This window comes from Schistocerca nitens, chromosome 2 (genome assembly GCF_023898315.1).
Source record: "Schistocerca nitens isolate TAMUIC-IGC-003100 chromosome 2, iqSchNite1.1, whole genome shotgun sequence".
Taxonomy (NCBI): domain Eukaryota; kingdom Metazoa; phylum Arthropoda; class Insecta; order Orthoptera; family Acrididae; genus Schistocerca; species Schistocerca nitens.
In genome coordinates, this window is record NC_064615.1 from 1,156,697,348 (window position 1) to 1,156,710,852 (window position 13,505).

The 13,505-nt window shown below is 42.5% G+C and overlaps 1 protein-coding gene across 1 annotated transcript in view; it reads right to left on the minus strand.

Annotated features, from left to right (window-relative positions):
• LOC126235608 (fatty acyl-CoA reductase 1-like) overlaps positions 1–12,932 on the minus strand; it is a 252,893-nt gene extending 239,961 nt beyond the window's left edge. Inside the window, exon 1 of the mRNA XM_049944319.1 lies at positions 12,831–12,932. The gene's annotated coding sequence lies outside the window, so the exon portion shown is untranslated. The remainder of the gene's footprint in view (positions 1–12,830) is intronic.
• Between the last annotated feature and the right edge of the window lie 573 nt (positions 12,933–13,505).

Here is a 13,505-nt window from a genome sequence, read left to right on the forward strand (position 1 = left end):
AACACCATTAATCATTGTTTCATTATGAACAATGCACCCTGTGCTATTCTGTGAAGTCAGTATCGTGTTAGCAATGGTAAGCGCTAAAAGCCTGTGCACGCTCGTGAAAACACCGTTAATCATTGTCCCATCAGGAACAATGCACCCTGTGGTATTCTGTGACATCAGTATCGTGTTAGCAATAGTAAACACACATGCTGCCCAGAGGCGTCTCGCATATGGGGCTAGCGTGAGCGTTCCTTGGAGCTCTGTGACATCAGCATAACACTTGAAGAACTCTAACTGTATACCCGAAAGTAGATGCAACTTTCACCTGCTCGCTGTACGGAACAGCGGCGTGAGAGCGATGGCTCACCCTGGTTTGCTTCCGGTGGTGGTGTCCAAGCACACACTCCTTCGAGGGTATGTGCTCTGCAAATAGGTCTTCGCTCCCATCTGGTCTCGTCAGCAACGGTGCCGAGGTGGTTACATATTTAGAGAGGAATTTCTCAGGTGTCAAGTATGAAAGGGATGCCGCTACCTCATCCTTAGGGGCCCAAATGGTCGCGTCGTAGCTTAGAGTGGACAGCCGGGGCACCCGGACTCTGGCATCGACGTCGGACGCCAGGTGGCGGGATGTGTTTTTTATTAGTGATCTTTTGTTTACACTATATCCCATCTATGTCAACATCTACATATATACTCCGCTAGCCATCAAGCAGTGTTTTGTGTGCCGGCCGAAGTGGCCGTGCGGTTAAAGGCGCTGCAGTCTGGAACCGCAAGACCGCTACGGTCGCAGGTTCGAATCCTGCCTCGGGCATGGATGTTTGTGATGTCCTTAGGTTAGTTAGGTTTAACTAGTTCTAAGATCTAGGGGACTAATGACCTCAGCAGTTGAGTCCCATAGTGCTCAGAGCCATTTGAACCAAGTGTTTTGTGTGAGGCACTGATTACGCCAAGTCATGTTTCTCCCCCTCTGTTCCACTCACAGATCATGTGAGGGAAAAACGACCGTCTGAACACCTCTGTACGAGCTCTAATTTCCCTTATCTTTGAATGGTGATCATTGCCCAATATGAAAGTTGGTGGTAATAATATATGCTCTACATCCTTGGTGAAGATAGGATTTTGGAATTTAGCGAGCAGATCCTTCCGTTTAGTGTGTCGTCTGTCTGCAAGTGTGTTCCACTTCAGACTTCCAATGAGATTTTTAACTCTCTCGCAATGGCTAAATGTGCCAGTCACGAATCTTGTCATTCTTCTTTGAACCTTCTCAATCTCTTGAATCAGACCCTACTAGTAAGTGCGCTGTACAGATGAACATTTTTCTAAGACAGAATGCCATGAATTAAAGAAAAGTACCCCATACATGTGAAGAATATCGATTTAATGAATTTTCATAAATTTTTTATATCAACATGGTGTTAGCGGTACAATACTTAAGTGAAGGGTGTGTGTGAGTGGATGACATGGAACACAACAGCAGGTTAAGTGCAGAACACTAAGTTAATTCGAATAATTTGTATGTAATACGCAGTACAGTGGTTTAAGGGGGTGGGTGACAGAGAAAGATGCGCCAGAAATGACGTTCAAAAGCATGTGAAATTCGAAAAGTGTACCAGGAAATGGTGGGAGGACATAACTAATTACTTAAGTTGCCATCAAATGTGGTACAACAATTTAAGGAAATGGGGGTGACATGGAAAACCACTGAACAGAACAATAGGTTAAGGACCTATCAATCAAAGGAGCACAATGGGTTAAGTACTTGAGTGAATACCTGCCCCTGACGCAGGCAACCCACACGAACAAGATGCACCAGCACTCCATTCCAGATGGGGGGTGGGCCAGTGGGTGGGGTGACAAATGATTAAGTGTGGTGACATGGAAAACAACTTAACAGAACAATAGGTTAAATGCATCTCAATCAGAAGAGAGCAATAGGTTAAGCACCTGTCAATCAAGGAGAATAATAGGTGTGCCCCTGAGTGCATGCCTGCCCCTGATATAATCAACCTGCACTAAGAAACACACGAGCTCTCTCCTGGCCCCATGACTCACTATTTGCAGACAAATTCCTTCTCTGTACACAATAAATATCCATACAGCTGCCTAGTGTCCTCACTCTAGCACATGTACATTCAGTGATCGGAATAACCGAGGTCTGATATCGGGGTGCTTTGCAAGAGTTTTGAGGGTGAGCTAGCCCACAACTGAGTCTGATCAATGGTACTGCCTTTGTCATAAACTGTGATGACAAAAGTCATGCGATAGCGAAAAGCGATATGCACATACACAGATGGCGGCAGTATCGCTTACACAAGGTGTTAAGGGGCAGTTCATTGGCAGAGCTGTTATTTGTACGCATGTGATTGACGCCAAAAGGTTTCCGACGTGATCGTGGCCGTACGACAAGGATTAACACACATCGATCGCGAATTGGTAATTGATGCTAGGCACATTGGACAAGTTGACCTAACTCTTTCCATTCACCAAACAACCGCCTCACTGATGCAAATTTTTCGCTAAAGTCCATGTAACCCAATGTGCCTGCCCAGTCACACAAGCCCTTACACGATTTCAGATTTTAAGTCACCTTTTTGCAAATGTCAGTTATGGATTAAAGTTAGGCATTGGGCCAATCTTGGTAATCGCATCATTATTATCCAAAGCACATTTTTTTTTTCGTGGTACTGCTTTGCCCTTTAAACCGCTCAATCATCGCATCCCAGTTTACTAATAGTAAACTTGAAGATTTATTTGCATGAAATATGTGCTTACACAGGAGACCAAACTATTAGAAAAAAATTGCAAGATCAGGCATAATATATTCAATAAAATTTTTCTGGGTTTGTGACCACATCGTCAGTATATATAAAACTACCGATGTTTCGGTTCCTGTTGCAAGCGACCTTCTTCAGGGCGTTCTTGTTTACTACTGAATTAAAGAACTTTGTTTCTTATACAACTGCAAACATGGCTATTGTCTAATTCTGATAGGCTGTTTAGGATGAAGGAGACGTATGTAGAAGTCACTATTGATGTTTTTATTATTTCTTTTCATTGGTGGAAACTCGTCGTTTGGACTGGTGTTTGCATTACTGCTTGTGAGTTGTTGAAATCGGCGAATGGAAAACCAGGCGACAGCTGTGACGTGGCGTTGTTTTCCTACTTTCTAGTTCCGGCCGAGGCGGGCCAGTACTCTGTGTCCCTGCGGCAGCTGCGGTCTCTGGCGTGCCTGTATGTGTTGCTTCACGTGAGATATTGTCCCGTAGCGTTGTTATTGCTGGCAGCCAAGATGTCGGAAGTCGGTACCCATCTTCTCTGTTCGTGTTGGCCTATCGCTTGGCTATTTCTATTGCCTCTCTAATCTTCCTCCTGAAAGTAAGGGGCTGTTTCGCCAGTACTCATCGTGGTGTTCTGCCACTGCTGATTTGGTTTGCTGTCTTAGTCGGATGCATCTTTCGTGTTCAGATATCAGTGTGCTAATGGGTGGCCAGGTTTCGCCTGCATACACTAATTCACATTCGCACCTGATTTCTTAAACTAAAAAATAAATAATAAAAACACCAATAAAGATTCCTAACATGGCTCCACTTCATGAGAATTAGACAACAGCCATGTCTGCAGGTATATAAGAAACAAAGTTCCATCATTCAGCACTACACAAAAACACGCTGAAGAAGGTCGCTTGCAAAAGGGACCGAAACGTCAGTAGTTTTATATATATCGACAATGCGGTCACAATCCCAGAATTTTTTTTATTGAATGTGACAATGGCCGTGGAAGCCTACGTTTATACAGGCATAATATAGTCGATTTGTCACAGTGTGTTAAGTGCTAGTCAAATACACTTTTGGAGCCTCCATTTTCCAGATAAAGGGGATATTGCTGCAAAATGTTTTCTGCGCTACAGTCTGATTTTCTCACATCGTTTATGAATGGGTAAGGATTAACATTGAAAGAGTATTTTACACTTGGTTCACTACCCACAATAATCTTCATGAAACTCACGGAGGTCGTTAGAAACGAACAAGCCCTTCAAACGTTCCAGCATATTTGCATATTTGTTTATTCCATCTTTAATGTGTTTGCTCTGAGCTTCAATATGATCCGTGTAATTTATCATGAAGGTTTGCAGTTTCCTTCTGAAAATGTACACGCACATTCACGACAGTCATACCAATTCGATTTAAACCGTTTTTTAAACCGGAGGATATTTTCCTGTCAGTCTACAAGCCAAAGCAAGTATTTTAAAAAACCTGTTTGATATTAGAGCGTAGGATCTATTCCTTTAATGATTCTGTGAATAAGTCAGCAGCAGCCAAATTAATCAAATCACTTTTTTCAAGTAGCAATTCATGAACAAGTTTATGGCAGTTATGCTCTATGTGAACATTACACAGAAATGCTTCCCCTTTTAAACAAACTGTCACTAGCGGCAGGTTGGACTATTATTTATGTGTTGACTGTTCTTTTAGACATGTCCTGAAGAACAATACTACTATGAATCAAGACACAAAGGAATTAAAGACATTAGCCGCCAGTGAGCATTGATTTATATCAATGGGACGGAATCGAACCGCGGTATTGAACGTCTAGGCATGGTTGAACTACAGACAACACGAGCTGTGTACCTCCTTCCTGGTGGAATGACTGGAACTGATCGGCAGTCGGACCCCTTCCGTCTAATATGCGCTGCTCATGGTACAAATGGTTCAAATGGCTCTGAGCACTATGGGACTTAACATCTGAGGTCATCAGTCCCCTAGAACTTAGAACTACTTAAACCTAACTAACCTAAGGACCTCACACACATCCATGCCCGACTCAGGATTTGAACCTGCGACCGTAGCGGTCGCTCGGTTCCAGACTGAAGCGCCTAGAACCGCTCGGCCACATCGGTCGGCTGCTGCCCACGCATGGTTGTTTACATCTTTGGGTGGGTTTAGTGACATCTCTGAATAGTCGAAGGGACTATGTCTATGATACAATACCCAAATTCAACGTCTATCTTCAGGAGTTCTGGGAATCGGGGTGATGCAAAACTTTTTTTGATGTGTGTATTTAATGGATACACAAAACGGTCATCAATTGTCAGGTATTTGATGCTCGACTTAACTACGAAAGACCCAAGTCTTTTTTGGGATAAATCCTTAAGAGCGTCACTCAGATCAGAGTACGAGTTGAAAGTTCAGACTAAAAAAAGTATAAAAAAATAAAAAAGAGTGTTTTGTGACGGTCTTCGTAGCGACAAACACCGCCACAGTTTTAGTAGCGGGCCGACCGGTCCGCTTGAACAGTGAACAGAAAGATGAAAACCCAAACACTCGGATTGAATGAAAGTCGGTACTTATCTTTATTACGAAGATACAGAAACACAGTGGTGAACATTGTCTCTACAGAAATCTGTCTGGTTCGAGTCGGGGCAGCTAGGTCAGCGTCGGCTGACGACAAATAACAACTCTGCTGCGATGTACCCACACTGACTAGCAAGTACACACTGCGGTGGCGAGTATACAACTGAGCGGCAGAATCCTGAACTGTCCTAGCGCTCGCGACTCCAGCGCTTAAGAAGCCAGAAGCCAGCGGTGGCGCGCGCAGACTTGCGGCGATTTCCTGTATCGCTGGCGCTGCTTATGCGGACGGCGTCCGGACTTTGATGCTGCCAACCTTTTGGCAGCGGGCTCGGTTGGCATTACTGGCTAGGATATAACAGAGTGTGTGAATTCCTAAGAGACCAAACTGCTGAGGTCATCGGTCCCTAGTCTTACACATTACTTAAACAAACTTAAACTAACTTACGCTAAGAACAACACAAACCCTAGCCCGAGGGAGGACTCGAACCTCTGGCGGGAGGGGCCGCGCAGTCCGTGACATGGCGCCTCAAGCCGCGTGGCCACTGCGCGCGGCTGTCTGCACGCTGGTAAGTTTATTCGTTTCGAGAGCAGAGAGCCAAACGAAGACTTCGTGAATTTTACTTACAATGTATGGGTAAAAACTCAAAATCGTATTTGAATGGGACTTCCATGAAGCAAAATGTAACATCCAAAATGAAGAGAAAAAAAACAGCTGAACATGAACCTTTACCTAACGCAGGCGTAGCCAGCGAAGCACAGAGCAATAAACAACAACGCCTGATCGAGTCAGGTGGGCGAATATTCATTTGTCTTCAAGAAAGTGCAACACAGTGGATATAACAACGTAGCATTAGTAACAATACTGTGGAAAAAACAATATAGCTTATTATCACTCGAGTGGTAATAAAACTATGGAGCCATTATCACTGGAGTGGAAGTATCCATGTGCCGCTATTGTTAATCGAACCACTGTCAGTTAGACCATCAGTGAAACAGCAACTTACATTCTTGCAGCCGCGAAGGCGAGTACACCGTTCGTTTGTTACACAATTTTACGAGCTTCAAACTAGAGTGATTAGTTTTCAGTCATGTGTATGGTTATTACTTTAATTCTAAATTTCTTACGTGTTTCAGCGCTTACTAGGCACAATCTTTCGTTTGAATAGCAGTTGTAGTATAAAGAACCATAACTTTTATGGACTCTTGTATCAGCAAAATTTTGGAAATTTGTGGCCAAACTGCATAGGTCAAGGGTCCCTAGGTTTAAACACTACTTAATCTAACTCAAACTAGCTTACGCTACGGACAACACACACACCCATGCCTGAGGCAGGGCTCGAACGACTGACGGGAGAAGAACCGTGGCAATCCGCCCAGACCACGGTGCAACTCCGCGCAGCTCTTGTATCGTCCTCGTATGGTAAAGGCTTCTGTTTGTTTTGATCTGAACAATTCAACGTCGTTTAGACTATCAGTGAGGCCACACCTTACTTTCCCGCAGCAGATAAGTCTTGTACATCGTTCGTTTGATATATATTTTTACAAGATTCGAACAGGACGACTTGGTTTTAGTTATATGGTTGGTCTCTAGAGTATGTTTTCCGCCGTTTTTAGAACGGATAGGAACAGTGATTGGTGTGTTCATATGTGAGCTGAGCTGGTGACTCTTTACTTACGGTTCCAGGCAGTGTTGACTTCTGTGGAACTGCTTGAGGCTGTTGCCAATGGGCAATGAGCACCACTGTGCGAGGCAGGTGGTGTTGGCGGGGGGTTGGGGAGGGAGAAAGGAGGAAGCATGGATGCGAGAGGGATGTCCAGTGCGCCCGTGTGTTCCCCGATCTGTCCACTACTTTGACCATCCCGGCTACTCCTCGCACTGAGGTTGATGCCTCATCTATGGTCGAGTGCGAGGACGTTTCAGCATCGGGTAAACAGCGAATGACATCACAGGGGGCTGTGGCTGTCAGTGTCCCTGAGACAGAAGCAATCGCTTGCACTGTTTCAGAGGAAGTCTCGCCTGCAATGTATGGTAATTCAAAGAGAGTGGGATTACTGGCATTTGGGAATTACAACTTTAGGCATGTAATGGGATCCCTTAGGGATATGTCTACCATGAGAAGAATCGATTGTGCACTCTGTGTACATACCTGGAGGAGGCATTCCAAACGTGAAAAGTTGCTTTTGGGTGTCATGAAGAGCGCAGGTTGCAGCCAGGTTCAGGTGGTGGCTCATTGCAGTATTAACGATGCTTCTTCCTCTGGATTGAAAGAGGTTCTATTTGGTTGTGGTTGGTTGTGGGTGGCTAGCTGAAGTAGTAAAGACTATCTTGCTTGCGACATCAATGCGGAGCTCACCATTTGTAGCATCGTTCACAGAAACGACTCTGGTTCTCCGGTACAGAACCGAGTGGACGGTCTAAATCAAATGTTCTGACGGACCTGCGACCGTGTGGGCTGCTGATTCCTGGACTTGAGCCGTAGGGTAGTGGGTTTACAGATTCCGTTTAACATATCATGGGTACACTACACTCAGGAAGCAGCTACAAGGATAGTGGGGCTGTGTGGAAGGGGCTGGGCGATTTAGTAGGTTACAGGATCTTGGGAAACTAAAGAAACGGTGCCAGTTTAGAAAGGTACAGGGAAAACACAGGAAGGTAGACCTAGAAAAAACAGTCTTGTAGTTGTAAATTGTTGTAGCTGTGTTCGGAAAGAACCAGAGCTCTAAGTGCTAATAGGAAGCACAGAAGCTCATATCGTTATAGGTGCGGAAAGCTGGCTAAAGCCGAAATTTTTAGATATGATTTAAAAGTGTGCAGAAAGGATAGATTGAATACAGTTGGTGTTGGAGTGTTTATAGCTGTCAGAAGTTGCTCACCTTGTAGTGAAATTGAAGTAGATAGTTCTGTGAGTTATTATTAGCAGAGGTTATAGTGGACAACTGACATAAATTAGTAATTGTTTCCCTTTACCGACCCCCGACTTTGATAATACATGAACATTTCGAAGGAAACCTGAGTCTCATTTCATCTAGGTATAGTTGGTGGTGACTTCAGTTTACTCTCGATATATTGGTGAAAAACACATATTTGAAGTTGGTGTCGGCATGAAACGTCGTCCGGTATCGTACTGAATGCTTTCTCTGAAAATTATTTGAGCAGTTGGTTCAGGATCCCACTCGAGTTATAAATGGTTGCGGAAACATACTTGACCTCTTAGCAACAAATAATCCTAAGCAAATAGAGAACACCACGACGGATACAACGATCAGTGAGCGCAAGGTCGTTGTAGCGCGACTGAATACTGTAATATTCAAACCCTCCAAAAATAAATGCGAAATTTACCTATTTAAAAAGTAGATGAAATTTAGCTTGACGTCTTCCTAAGAAACACTCTCCATTCCTTCCAATTTGACCAGGTAAGTGTAGACCAGATGTGATTTACATTCAAAGAAATAGTGTGGACGGAAATTGAGAGATATATACTAAATAAACTAATAAGAATTGGTACTGATGCATTTTGGTACACAAAACATATCATAATACTGTTGTAGAAGAAAAGGAAAAAAAATTCCAAATATAAAAGAATGCAGAATCCCCAACTATGGCAAAGTTGTACAGAAGCTCGACATTTAGCGTAAATTCAACTTAGAGTTGCTTGTAATAGTTTCCAGAAGGAAACTCTGTCTCCGAATCAGGCGAAAAAAACCAGAGTCATGTCGTGTAAAGTACACCAGTGGCAAGACGCAATCGATACCTTCACTGCGCGATAAAAGTGGCGATGTTATTGACGACATTGCCACAAAAGCAGAGTTACTAAACCCGGTTTTCTGAAATTCCGTCACGAAAGAAGACGGGGTAAATATTTCAGAATTCGAATCAAGAAACACAGTCGATATGACTTAGAAGTAGATACCCACTGTGTAGTGGAACAGCAGAAGCCACTTAATGAAGGCGAGACTTCCGCCCAGATTGTACGCCAGTGATGTTCCTTTCAGAGCATACTGATACAATAGCTGCATACTTAGCAATCATATACAGCCGCTCTCCTCTCGAAAAATCTCTAGGTAAAGGCTGGAAAGCTGCAACAGTCACACCAGAACCCAAGAAAGGAAATAGGTTTAATTCACTGACTTCCAAAACCATGTCACCAACGTCGTTTTACGGTAGTATTTTGGAACATATACCGTGTTCGAACATTGTGGATTACCTCGAAGAAAACGATTTATTGACAAATAGCCAGCACGGATTCAGAAAAGATCGTCCCTGTGAAGCACTCTTTATTCTCACGAAGTAATGACTGCTATCAACAGGGGATAGAAGGCTTTTCATACCGTTCCCCAGAAGTGACCTCTAATCAAATTGCTTGCCTACGGACTGTCGTCTCAGTTGTGCGATTGGATTTGTGATTAATATCAGAAATGTGACAGTTCGTAGTAACTGACGGAAAGTCATCGGGTAAAACAGTAGTAGTATCTGGAGTTCCCGATAGGAGTGTTGTAGGACCTCTGCTGTTCCCTATCTTCATAAACGATTTAGGCGATACTCTGAGCTGCCGTCTTAGAGTGTTTGCAGTTGATGCTGTCATTTACTGTGTTGCAAAATCATCAGATTATCAAAACCAATTGCAAAATAAGTTAGACAAGATACATGTGTGACGAGAAAAATGGAAATTGACTCTAAATAATGAAAAGTTTGAAGTCATCCACATGAGTATAAAAAGGTATCTGCTAAATTTCTCTTACACGATAAATCACACAGATCTAAAGGCTGTAAATTCAGCTTAATGTTTAGGAATTGCAATTACGAATAAGTTAAATTGGAACGATGATTTTGACAATTTTGTGGAGAAAGTAAACCTGAGACGGCACTTGTCTGCCCTCGCTGGGGTTGTGCTGTGTGGTGTGGTATCCACATCAGATAGCACTGACGGAGGACATCGTAAAAATTCGAAGACGAGCAGTTAGTTATGACACTCGAATTGGGTGGCAATCATTAAAACAAAGGCGTTTTTCGTTGTGTCAGTACCTTCTTATGAAATTTCAATCACTTACTTTCTCCTCAGAGTGTGAAGATAATTGGTTGGCGCCAAGGCACATAGGGAGAGATGATCAACATAATAAAGTAAGAGAAACCAGAGGTCCTACTAAAAGTTTTAAGTGTTCGTTTCTCCCGCGCACTGTTCGAAAGTGGAACGGTAGAGAAATGGCTTGAAGGTGGCACTGCAGATCAATCATGTAGATGTAGACGGGACTGCAAGTTGATAACGTATTCATAAGTGCCGTTTATACAATGTTTTGTCGATACGTGGAAGAACATTGGTATACTAAAATTTGGAATACACAGTAGGCCTACTGTTGATCCTCAATAATATTTATTATATATTTCGTTGTGAACTGGCTTCCGAGGCCATTCTCAAAGCACTTAATGAACATATAAGTGTGTGATCGCTCAGTGCATTGTTCGAGATAGTATTGTGTAGTAAATGGGCAAACCGAAAACGAGATTTTGGTATTACATGACAATGTACAAACATTTTAGTGGTTAAATATCTTATTCTCATCATTAGTTGTCACACGTGATATGAATTCCTTTACAAGATGACAGACATATTTATTTCGTAACTGAAGTATATCCAAAGTTTCATCTTTTTCAATATTTTTAAAATGCAATCCCATTGTCAAGGTGAGAATAATTTCTATGGAACGACATGTCGTAATAGCGTCATTGCGTAACGGCGCCAGTTCATTTAACTTACGTCTTGTGACGAAACGGGTTACTATCTAATGAAACTTCTTGCCTTAAAATGGAAAAAAATTGTTGAAGCGGTCTTTCAGATACGGCAGAATCAGTAAAATGACATGAAAAGCCGTCGCAACAACGAAGAAACCTGATTCACCAGTTCTGCAGTATTGGCGAATTCAACAGCCACGCGTGTTCCTAATACTTAGCGTAAATGCTAAAAATCCCTCACATTTAGAAATGTACACACAAACAGAAAAGTATAACTTACAAGTATCGGGAAATAAACACTTGAACACGGGAAAGACGAGGATAGCAAGAAGCTGAATTTTACGCGGATGAGCAGAAAATTTTCAGAAACCAAATGATGTTATAAAGCACGTAAACTTATCGAATCAGTTCTTACAGTTAAAATAATTTACCTCTAGAACTAGTTTCAACAACGACGTAAGAGTTGTTTTGAGTTAACAGAAGAGATTTAAACGATAGTGGAACAACGACTTATTGATTTGCGACACTACAATGAAAAGTCACAAAACTGCTGCTTAAGAGTGACCCATTCGTTAATTAAATTTGTGTTTAAACGAATTGCGTACATGAAGAGAGAACTTTTAACAAGTTATAACTACTCTGGCGAAAACGCATTTTAGCAGCCGGAATGTTTAACCCAAATTACTTAACTGTCGTAGGCAGCCTGGCGTTGTCTCCTGTTTGCGAACTGCGTACCACAATCCATACTCCGTACTCTAAACTTAGCGGCACTCCTGGAAATTAACATAACAGGATACGGCAAAAGTTCTTGTTCTTTTCTCGCGGATTAGAGTCATCACTCTCTATGGCGAGGAATTAATGTGCTCGGCTCTAATAATAAAATGGTATGCCAAAATCATCAAATGTTAAATTCACGGTCAGACACTTTGTTCTGTTATACACTTACTTTGTGTTCTATGTGCCACATGAAATAGGAAAACAGTTTCCATAACACGTCATGTTATTTCGCAGTCTACATGAGATCAGTAAGCAGCGATTGGCAGATAATAAACAGCTTACAAAATGCATACAGGGTGTTCGGAAATTTCCATTTGAGACTTCTAAGGCATGTAAAGGGGAATGAGTACATAATATTTCGAATGGGAACCCATGCCCGAAAATAAAAGCACAAGTCAAGTGTAAACTTTCAGACCACATTTCGTCGCATCGCCGTAAACCATCGAGTCTCACAGCCTTTTTAAAAGATTTCACACAATAGTTCAAGAAATATTCACTTATGACGATGAACGCGGAAACATGTTGCACAGCCAAAAACTAGCACATTCATTTACACATTTACGACACAGAGGCCATGACTCGCATGTTTTAGACAACTATGAATCTCTAGATACTGCTTTGTTACATTTTCACACAGTGAATTATCGATGTATTACGAAGTTCGTCTCTCCCGCGAATTATTACATTCTTTAAATTTATCTCTCGAATACAGAATTTATGGACGCAAAAGTCATCATGTTAGTATATGTGTAATCCCACAGCAATACTAAATGAAAAATAGTTACTCCTTAGATGACAACTACACAGCGTACATAGCAAACACAAACCTCAGGTACGCTATCACGATTTTATCTTTGCTGAGGAGGAATAGAAAAGGAAGAAAATGAAATTTATATCGGACTGTGGTAGTAGTATCTTAATAGTATTCTTGATACGGAGCCAAAGCATTGTACATCCGGGTGATCTGGCTACTGCGTCTGACTTACCTGGCAGAAACGCGGTTGACGACAGTTAACTGGAAACAGACGAACTCTGCAGTGTCTGCTTGGGCAACTAGAGCGATATAACCTTCTAACGTCAACGAATCAGTTTTACTTGTATTGCAGCTCACCGTGAGACAATGCACCCTGGATGCCGCCTTGTATGCTAATTGCCGTGGACAGTAACAGCTGAATCATTATTGCTTGCGAGCGCATTGTGCTAGGTCGCTCATTTTTTTATGCATGTGAACTTACAGTACTACCGCCTTAGCATACGTTTCTATTGAACGCTCATTCACATCTAGCTTCTACCAGCACACACAAGTTTTTAATTCTCAACTGCTAGCTCCAGTCCTATGATAACGAGGAGTATATCGCAGAATCAATGCTCTGAATCAGTCTCTTTTAGCTGACCCTTTTTCAGAGACATCTCTCTACTAGATCGAACGTCTGTCCTGGCGCTGCGTTTCAGAATAAGGATTCGTTTCCGGTAGCAACAAGGTGCAATTCACCATCCGGCCGTTCTCATTATACTTTCTCAGTGATTTGGTAACGTTTGGTGAACCCGATGCGGCTCTACCATTGCAGGTTCCAATCCCTTGGTCGTCCAACTGAGCTGGTGGCACTTCTCCCATATCTCTACCAAACTTTATTCCTACCCCTCGCTATGCACGTGAGCTT